General features: G+C 37.1%; 1 pseudogene; it reads left to right on the top strand.

Annotated features, from left to right (window-relative positions):
• The first annotated feature begins 6979 nt into the window (after window positions 1-6979).
• On the top strand, window positions 6980-7098 carry LOC114580998 (annotated as a pseudogene).
• Window positions 7099-10911: the final 3813 nt, after the last annotated feature.

Raw genomic sequence — 10911 nt, 5'->3', positions numbered from 1 at the left:
AAAAAATTCATCATATCTTTAGCACCTTGAGATAGAACAAATTTCTTTCCCCCTCTCTTATCTTCATGAGATAAGACACAATTAAAATCCCCACCCACTACCATAGGCAATTCCTTTGAACAATGCTTCTCCAAGGTCTCCCAAATCACCTTCCTTTCTAGAGCATTGGTGCTTCCATATACTACAGAAACCAGCCAATTATTTTTGTTGAATACTTTCAACGTCCCGATGATAAATTGGGATGATTCTTCAATAATAGAGAACACAGCCAAGTCTTTTCTCCATAACATCATCAGGCCACCAAACAGCCCATTAGATGGAACCATGAAATAATCCCAATTGCTTCCCAAGAAATTCAGCACCTGAGAATTATCCAAGTTACTGATTTTAGTTTCCATTAATCACACCATTAACACATTATTATCTTTAATAATCTCTTTCAGATATAGAGCAGCCTCAACTTTCTTGCCTCCTCTACAATTCTAGAAAACCAGTGAAGTCATTGTTTAAAGATGGGAGAATGACCCCCAATCTTTTTAGATTTGCTTCCATCAAATTTCCTATTTCTTGAGATGATGTTCCTTGGACCAAGAGACTTCAATTCTTTGAGAAGCTTAACCTTTTTCCCTGAAGAAGATTTTCCTGAAACTGCATTAATAATGATATCCCTGGATGAAAAAGTCTCAGCTGCTCCAGAATTTGTAGAATAGTTGTTCTTCGGCACCTCTTGTTCCAACTCAGCATCCATAAAAGCAACTTTTTCTGCTACCTTCAAGTTTTCCAGTATGCAATTGGTGATTTCACCCTCTTCAGTTTCATTATCAGTCATTCCATCCGGATTTTGCTCCACATTCCCTACATCTTTCTTTTCTTCCAACCTGGATAACATCTCAGCTGCTCCAAGATATTAGGATCAATAATAGAAGCCACCACCTGATTAACTTCAGTAGTTACATTATGATGTTCCATAAGCGGTTCTAAAGTTGGACCTTCAACTACTGCTTTCACACTGGTACTGGGAAGCTCTGATCTCTGCTTAAAGATTCTGCTTATTGGAACCGTTGCTATATTTGATTTAGCCATGTCAGTTTTTGGAACGAAGACCTTCTTCAAAGGAACCACTATATTTTTAAGAGAGTTTTTCCTTACTACATCAACTCTATGTCTTCTTTTTCCATAGTTAACTTCTGTCCAATTTCCAACTACATCTGCCATCTCAGGTTGCTTAGAGCCAACTGATACTACTGTATTATTGAGAGCCAGTTTGTTCACACCAACACCATCTGAAGAAGATCCTTTGGGCTTTATAGGTTCACCACAATTCTCATAACTGTGGCCAATTAACCCACAGCTAGAGCAGATATTTGAAACGCCCTCATATTCTATTTTTTGAAAGAATTTACCCATCAAACCTTCTACCCAAATGCCATTAGGTAGTTTCATATCAAGTGGAACACGGACACAAAATCTAGCAAACTCTCTTCTACTCCATTGGAACATATTTCCATCTAGGAGATAAGGTTTCCCCACTAGAGATGCGATCCTGCAAACATTTACATCATCCCAGCAATGGAGAGGTAGATTGGGTAGCCTTATCCATAGAGGAGCTGAGATGCCTTTTAAGGAGGTAGGATTAAACAAAGCTGTCCATTTGTCTAGGCCTACCACTTGACCTTTCACAAACCAAGGTCCCTCAGATAAGATTTTATCAGTCACAATATCATTTTCAAAGGACCAAAGAACCCAGCCAAGGCCAAGGCCTGTAATGTGGAAATTTCCGAACCTGCTCCATTGTCTTCTTAAATCCACACAAATTGATTGAAAGGAAATGTTTTCTCCAAACACCTTCACCACAATAGCCTTTTGAAGCCTTCTGGAGTTTCCAATTTCCTTTTCAGCGTGAAGCTTAACCACCGAGCCGTCTTCTAATAGGAAATTCCCAAGTTTCAAATTCTCCACATTGATGTTTTCCTTCTTCGTCCAGGCCGATTGAACTATAACATTTTGCTTCTTCCAGTCATGATGGAATTTCTCATGAGCTTCCAAATTGTTCTCCTTAGGATTCTCAAACAAATCCTTTTGCAACATACCTTCATTCAGCTTGTCTTCAAGAGCAATATTCACTCCCGAAATAGGGGATTCAAAATACATTTTACGAACAGAAGTAGATGGCAGTGAAATAGAGTTAAGACATTTATTGGAGAAAATTTTCAAACTAGATGAAGGGGAAACCTCCAAATTAAGATCATCTTTAAAATTGCCTCTGAAGAGCTTCAGATTTGAATCTTTCAGGTTGGAACTTACTTCCCCCGTCATAAATCTATTTTCCTTTCCCAGGGACGAAGATGGGAACTTTCTTCATAGCTAAACCTCCTTCATTGATTATCAGAGCTTTTTATTTAAACCCTTTAACCTGGTTTTTGAAAGTATTTAGCACTCTAGAACCACCATTGAAGACATCAGACGATCGCCTCGCTGGAACAGATAGCATTTTCTTGTAATTCACCCACACTTCCGTGGAAGGTAGATGCTTGCCCTCCAGACTGGCCATGAGAGGCTGGCTGAGGCCCTCGCCGGCGACCAGATCACCAGAGAAGTGCCCTAATCAGCCGCTTGATCTAAGCCGCAAAAATTAAGGAGACGTTGAAATTCAAAAATTTGCCACACAATGCCGTTGAAATCCCATACTTTCTCACTCTTCTTTTAATACATTCAAACACTAATTAATTAAAACCAAAACTATACAAGTTACAAGTATGTAAAACATGCAAAAGCTAAGTAGCAACTCTTATAACACTCATTGCTTCAAATAACAAGTTCATTTCTACCTGAGCCTCTAGTATCAAAGAAATCCTCACTTATTATAGAGGAAGGATTTTCCTTCAAGAAGATGACACAAATTCATTGTATGAAAATACCTCTAAAAAGAGATTTGTTGAGAAATTACATGCAGGGAATGCAAATCCAATGAGAGTAGTGATGAGGAGATCTACAAAGTTTACACTTATGATGATCAACCCATAAAAGCCAAACTTACACCAAAACAGGTTTAAGATGGGGGACAGGCGGCCATTATAGATGAGCTGAAATAAATAAACATGGTGATTGAAGAATACCCTCACCCAACCTTTATTATCTCCCTTCTAACAAAATACCAAATGAAAGGATTAAAAAAAAACTCCTTTATGCATTCAGGGATTGCTTTGGTTGGACATATACTTAAATGCCCATCTTATCCCTTTATGAAGTAGTTTATAGATTGGCCATTAATCCATATGTAGCACTCGTCAAGTAAGCTCCAAGGAGAATGAGATTGGAGATTGAAGAATAGGTGATTAAAGAAATAAAGAACCTTATAGAAGTAAGCTTCGTCTGAGTAGAATAATATACTAATAGGATCACCAATATCATCGCTATAAAGAAGAAGAATGGTCAGATTCATGTCTGTTTTAATTGTTGGGACCTCAATAAGGCATATCCAAAAGATGATTTTCCACTTCCTATATTAGAACTCCTAGTGGATAACATGTCCAACTAAGACATGTTCTCATTTATGGATGGACCTTGAGCTACAATCAAATCTAGATGGCACCTGAAGATTAAAATCACACATCATTTATGATACTCATCAATATTTTCTTCTACATGGTCATGCACTTTACCCTGAAGAATGCTAATTCTAGCTACCAGTATTTAATGATATATATCTTTGATAAATTAATTCATCAAAAGGTTGAGTGCGATATAGACAACCTATTCATCAAGAGCATGGACCAATAAGATCACATAAAAGACATGAGGATCGCATTTGAGAGGATTAAAAAGTTTTATCTAAAGATGAACCCTCCCAAATTTACTTTTAGCTTCTCCTCTAAAAATTCTTGAGGTAAGTTGTTCGTCACCGAGGAATCAAAATCAACCCCAATAAAAGTAAAGTGATTATGGAGATGCCACAACTAAAGAATCTCCATCAAATTTGCTCGTTACAAAGACAACTAGCTTTCATTCGATATTTCATATTGTATACGTCAGGTAGGTGCCAGACATTTTCAAAGATGATGAAGAAAGACATTGACTTTAAATGGGATGTAGAATGCTAGGAAACATTTGATAGTATAAAAAGATACTTGTTAAATCTACACATTCTCGTAACGTCAATTTTGGGAAAGCCTCTTATATTATGCATGGAAATTTTAGAAGAATACCACAGAGCATTATTGGGTCAATAATATGAAGAAGGTAAAAAAATGTGCTCTACAACAATAGTCGAAGGCTGATCATAGAGAAAATATGTTATTCCACAATCGAAAAGCATTATATGGCATTGATTTTTTATGGTTTAGAAATTCCTCCATTATATGCTTTCTTACAAGATTATGTTGATATCAAAGATCAATCCACTAAAGTTCTTAATGATAAGACTAGCATTTAGAGGTTAACAAGCCTGATGGGCAGTAATATTATTGTAGTTTGATATCATGAATATTCCACAAAAGAAGGTGAAGGGATAAGCCTTAACTAATTTCCTCGTCGTGCATCTTATCATTGCAGATTCCCCACATAATGATAATTTTCCAAATGAACAAATCATGCAGGTATGGGAAAGGGAGAAACTATAATGTTGGGAGACATATTTATTTGGGGTGTCGTTGATTAAATATGCCAAGCTTTTAAATCTTGCAAGAGCCTGAGCTGGAATCGTTCTTATTTATGTAACTCCTGATGGAGACATAATAAGATTTTTCAGTTTAACTGAACCCCATACAAAAAGTAAAGCTAAATATAAATCTCTAATAGTGGGACTAGAGATTGCAATCGATGTTAGAATCCAAAATCTCTAAATCTTTGGTGATTCTCAATTTGCGATAAATTAAGTGCTGGGTATTTACAAGATTTACAAACTTGAATTGCCTCACTACTACTAGCAAACTCTTGATCTTTTTAAGTAAGTACTAAATGTTAGAATAGCTCGAGTTCTCTGAGGTCAGAATACAAAAGCATGTTGTCTATCCAAATTAGCCAAGGATATGGAAAATATGGTTGAGGAAAAGCCTATCCTAATTATGATTCATAGTCATCGAGTCTTAGAGGCATCAATCTTATAATTCCCTCATACATAGGGAATATATGATTCAAGCAAGCAGAACGCAACCCTGATTTATCCTCAACCTCCCTAACAGATTATTTTTGAAAATCAACAATAAAAACGTCAAGTAATCAAGAGATGTAAAACTAGTAGATGCTCAAACTCATGGTTACATTGCTTAAAAATTGAGGAAGGAGATGATTGGAGGCAACCATTATTAACTATTTCAAAGAAAGTAAACTCCCGATGGATAAATCTCTATCCACACAAATCTAAAAAAGTTCATTATGATACATGTTTATTAATGACACACTATACCAATGAGCCTTTGATCAAATATGGCTAAGATGCCTAGGGACCATGGAAGCTGATAGAATGGTAATAGAAGTACATGAAGGCTATGTGGTGCACATCTATTGGGTCTAAAAATGGCTGATAAAATTAAGAGGATGGCTTGTTATTCGTAAATAATAGTGATATATTATATTGACCATGCGAAGAGGTTCAATGAGTGCTAGATGCACTATGATGTTACAAATCTGCCGCATGATCCATTACACCAAACTATTACATATTGGCCATTTAAATGTTGGGGCACATATATAATCAGACTAATAAATCCATTGTCATGAGCCGGACACTTCTTTAAAATTTGGTAGTAATTGACAAATTTTCAAAGTGGGTAGAAGCGGATCCATTCAAAGAAGCCACATCCAAGCTCGTTATCAACTTCTTCACACATAATATTATTTATAGATTTAGCATGCCATGCTGCATAATCCCAGATAATGGTACATTATTTAAATTCACCAAAATTTATAAGTTCATTGATTCGCACAAAATTGATTGGGAATACTCACCATATATAACCCAATGGAAAATGTCTTAGTGGAGGCCTTAAACAAGATGGTTGTGAAGTTGTTGAAGAAGATCCTAACAAAGAATAAAAGAGTGGTATTTAAGATGACAAAAGCATTATGGGTGTATCGTAAAACTTATAAAAATCCAACCAAAGCCACTCCTTACTCATTGGTGTTAGGGTTTGAAGTAGTGCTGCCATTGGAGATTGAGCTACCGTCACTTTAAGTAGCAATTCAGTATGATCTCACTTAGAAGAGAAATGCCTTCCTGAGAATGGAAGAACTAAACACACTCGATGAAATCAATATACACGCTCAACAGAACTTAGAAATCTATCGAGCAAGAATGGAAAAATTATTTTATAGGATAGTGTGTCCTCTATCATTTCAAGAAGCTGAATTGGTCGTGGTGCTAAGAAGGCCAATCATGTTATACAAAAAAATTGGTAGCAAATTTTAATCCAATTGGGTTAGCTTATCAGCTGATCGCTTTATACCAAGGATTAGCTTATCAGTTGATCGCTTTGTACAGTTAGAGACCTATGCCGCCAATCAACGACCAATATTTAAAGAAGTATCATGCATAAAAATTTCATGTCTAATGTACTATACAATGATTAATTATTATGTACATATCTGTTAGCGCATGCATATATTTATATTTGAAATTCAACTATCTCTTTTTTTTTCTAGCTCTTCACCACTTCCTACGAACCACTGGTGGTGTTGGCTCGGCGCGCATCGAGCAATGAAACCTACATCGTGGGACCCGCGAAGGCATCCGACGGGTCTTATGTGTCGACCGTGCAGGAACATCCATAACTTTTCACCCAGGAGTCCGATTCAGCATTATAACCCCATTCAGAAAGTTTTTCCAAGCCGGATGGAATGCCGATGCAGCGTTGGCCCATCGGTCGGCCATGCACAGCCAAAAAAATGCATTTTTGATCCCCTACAGTCTGTCCAAATGAAGATGCGTCGAAATCATCTCTCCGGTCATCAGTTTAAGAATAATTTTAGACCATATTACTATGTGTGCGACCATACCAGTACTAGTGCACCGGATACCATTTGAACTCTGCAGTTAAGCATGCTTTGGCGAGAGTAGTACTGGGATGGGTGACGTCCTGGAAATTCCTCATGTTGCACCCTTTTTTTTTCAACCATCCATCTCTTTTTATATTTCTAGCTCTTCGCCACTACCTACGAACCACTGGCGGTGTTGGCTCGGCGCGCATCAAGCGATGAAACCCAAATCGTGGGACCCGTGAAGGTAACTGGTGGGTCCCATGTGTTGACCGCACGGGAACATCCATAACTTTCTGCCTAGGAGTTCGATACCTAAATGGTTAAACCAGGTGGTCCCATGAGCTCAAATATTTTTGGATGACTCATGGGGATCCAATGAGTTGTCCCTTAGAGTTTAGGTCAATTGTATGGTAAAAATGTTGAGTTTTAAATATTTAAAATGTGTATGGTATGTTTTAGTCAACAATGATTGACTTGGTTAACCAGGTTTGATTAGGGGTCAATGGTGGGTCAAACTACTTCAAATGATATTTTGTACAAGTTGGAAGTGGTCCCATGTAATGGGAATGCCATTTAGTCAAAATGCATGTTTAAAGGCTAAAAGGTCCCTTTGGTCAACCTAGATTGACTTGGTCAATCTTGATTTAATTCATTGTAAATGACTTGGTCACTTCTATCTCTTTCATTTGAATACAATATCCCCTTAACAAAACTACAACCTAATAAGATAGGAGGTCTACCAGAACCCACATGCAGCGAGGTACCTAACAAGGAAGGCAATATGTTAATATGCTTATACAAACTCTCAACAATCCAAAACTTACTTCTTAGATCATTAGAGTTACTATGTTAACTTTTTTTTAATGTAGAGTACAAATAATTTTAATCATCCCCTCATGAGCCTCCAATCGTATCTATGCTATAATAAAGATCAGCATGAAAGAAAAAAAACCTAGAAAAGCAGGAAGTTTTTAAAAAGCAATCAATATAAATCCGTCAATTAAATAAATTAAATAAAACAAATATCCATTGGAAAGTGCTATTTAATTACAACTGAGGGTCTGTAAAAATTTATAGTGGTCATGTACCACCAATAATAACCTAGATTCTAAACCTAAAACTAATGCAAGTGACTTTTAAATGGGATACTCTCTATCTTCACTTCTTTGTTCTTTTGCAAGCTCCATGGATCCGTCCGTTTTGGATATTCAAATGAAAAGAAACTCCTACCCAAAGGGGTGTTTTGTTTTATCTTTCGATATTAAAGTAATCCTAACTTAGATCTCCAAATGGAAGAGAACTCTTAGATGGGGAGGTGCCTAACAAGGAGGGTAAAGTGTTAATATGCTTATTCAGACTCTTAGTAGTCCCAAACTTTCTCCTTAGATCGTTAGAGGTGCCCAACCTCCCAAAGAAGTTAGTAGCAATAATCGGGAAGATGTTGATGAAAGAATAAGTAATCGTTGGTTGAAGCGTCCATACATTAAGGTGGACATGAAGAATGTTGATCATTGTTATTCAGATGATGGATCTACGGTTCGTCTTTATGAACCTATTGTTCAAAATAAAATGTTGAAGTTACAGTCCTAATTGGTAGTTAAAGTGTTTGGAAGAACACTCCCTACCCAGGTGATAGCGGGGGAGCTGAGAAGGCAATGGTCTCATTTCGGGAAGTTCAATCTAATGGTGCTTGGATCTAGATGGGTTCTATGTTCCTTCTTGACAAATAATATCATGGAGAAGGTTTTTGCTGGTGGACCATGGTTTGTTAATAACCGTATTGTTGGAATGGAAAGATGGAATACTTCATTCAATCTAGTGTCCTTGAAAGGGCTGGTTTCTCCAGTTTGGATAAGAATGCCCAACCTCCCTTTATATTGTTGGGATGAAACGAATGTATTAAGAATTGCCTCAATGGTTGGTACACCTCTCTTAATTGATGGCAATATGTTTCAATGGGGAAGAAGGTATTGCATGTTTTTTTATTCGAGTTGAGCTTGATAAAAAACTTCCCTTAGGAGTTTGGGTAGATTGGAGTGAGGGAAGATTCTTTCAGAAATTTGAGTATGAGAAGATTTCCTCTTTGTGCTTTCAATGTGGTAGAATTGGGCATTTGGCTGATTTCTGTCCTGAGCTGAAGAAACACAATGCTTCCAAAAGTATGGAGAAGGCAGTTGGATGCAGTAATGATTTGGAAAGAACTTTTGAACCAGCTGAAGCCTTAGAAGATCAGACATACGGCCCGTGGAATCTCGTCAACAATAAGAAGAAGGTTAGAAGAAATATAGAAGCTCCTAGGAATTCTACCACTTCTAAACCTGGATCTGTTTGGAAAGCAAAAGTGAATACTCTACCAGTATCTACTAGAAGCAGTAGTGGAGTGGATCCTTTATCTACTATTAAAGAAAATGCTGTTGTTGAAAAAGTGACAGAAAATTTCAAGTCTACATAAAAGGTGGTGGCTGTCAGTAATATTGCAGACCCTGCTTCTGAAGAGATGTCAATCTCCAGGAATACTTCAGATGATCTTGGTATTCCTCCTTATTTATCTTCTAATTTTATTAGTACTGATGCTAATAAATTTGATATTCTTAATGCCATATTGGAAGAGAATGTTATTGATAAAGAGGCCAATAGTTGAGTAGAGGTGGAAGAATGTGAATTATTGGAGGCTCCTGTTGATATTTCTTTTATTGAAGAGATGGAAACAACTCCAAAAACTGTTGTGGGAGTTTTCGATAAAGATCCAGGATGTTTGGGAAAAATTTTTATTGGAGGGAGCAAACCGAAACTATCGAAGGAACTTAGAAACCTTGGTCCCTTAAACAACTCAGCTAGACTGAATAAATTAAATGATAAGAAGAGAAGAAATGGGGGATCTTCCCCTTTCTTATCTAAATGACATCTTTAGTTTTTTGGAATTGTAGGGGGGCACGCAAGAAGGAACCCTCCTTATATCTGAAGGAAGTTGTTAGTGAATGGGATGCTCTGTTTTTTGGTCTTTTGGAGACAAAAATTCTGTCCTTTGATAGGGAAGAATTTGATAAATTCTTGGAAAATGAATGGGATTTCTTCATCTTCCCCTCTAATGGAATGTCTAGAGGGATTATGGTGTTGTGGAGGAAAGTTCTGGCTTCTTTTTTTAGTCCTAGCAGAAACAAGTCAATGTATTGTAGGTAACTCAATATCTTCAATAAAGGTTTGTGGGCTATTTCAACAATTTATGGTGGTAGAGATCTATACACTAGAAGGAATTTATGGCAAATTTTAGAGCAACATCATAGGATGGATCATCCTTATATTGTTGGTGGAGACTTTATCTCAAGAGGATAAAAAAGGAGGGAAGAGGTTCTCTTTTTCTAAAGGTCCAATGGAGATGAAGAACTTTATGAACTGTGCTGATTTACATGACATTGGATTCCTTGGGCCCAATTACACCTGGTGTAATACAAGGATTGAACAGCTCGTATCTATGAAAGATTGGATAGATGTATTTTGAATACCAAGGCCCTTGATTTGATTCCTCTTTCTACTGTTAGACACTTGCCAAGGGTAGCTTCTGATCACAATCCTATAGTATTGAAAATTATCATGCCTTCGGTCTGGAGGAAAAAGCAGAGAAAATCTGAAGATGTATGGCTTTCTTACCCGACAGCTGCTGCCATTGTCAAGAATTCTTGGGTTAAAAATACTAAAGGAGATTATGGTTTTGATGATAGCAAATAATATGACTGCCTTTTCTACTGACATTTCAGGGCCAAGAGATCAGGTGACAAATGGAGCCAGCTCAAGATTGGGTAGACTAGGTCAGAGTCAGTATGCATTTTTTCTTTTCCCCTTTCTTGAGTCAATTGTAATCTTGTGAAGTGTCTGATGCTAAGTAACCCTACACACACACACTTGAGTAATTTAGAATTTCTATTTTTACTCACATTG

The sequence above is a fragment of the Dendrobium catenatum genome, unplaced genomic scaffold (assembly GCF_001605985.2).
Source record: "Dendrobium catenatum unplaced genomic scaffold, ASM160598v2 fragScaff_scaffold_1467, whole genome shotgun sequence".
Classification (NCBI taxonomy): Eukaryota; Viridiplantae; Streptophyta; class Magnoliopsida; order Asparagales; family Orchidaceae; genus Dendrobium; species Dendrobium catenatum.
The sequence above is the reverse complement of the archived record's forward strand: the minus strand, read 5'-3'. Positions and strand labels throughout refer to the sequence as shown.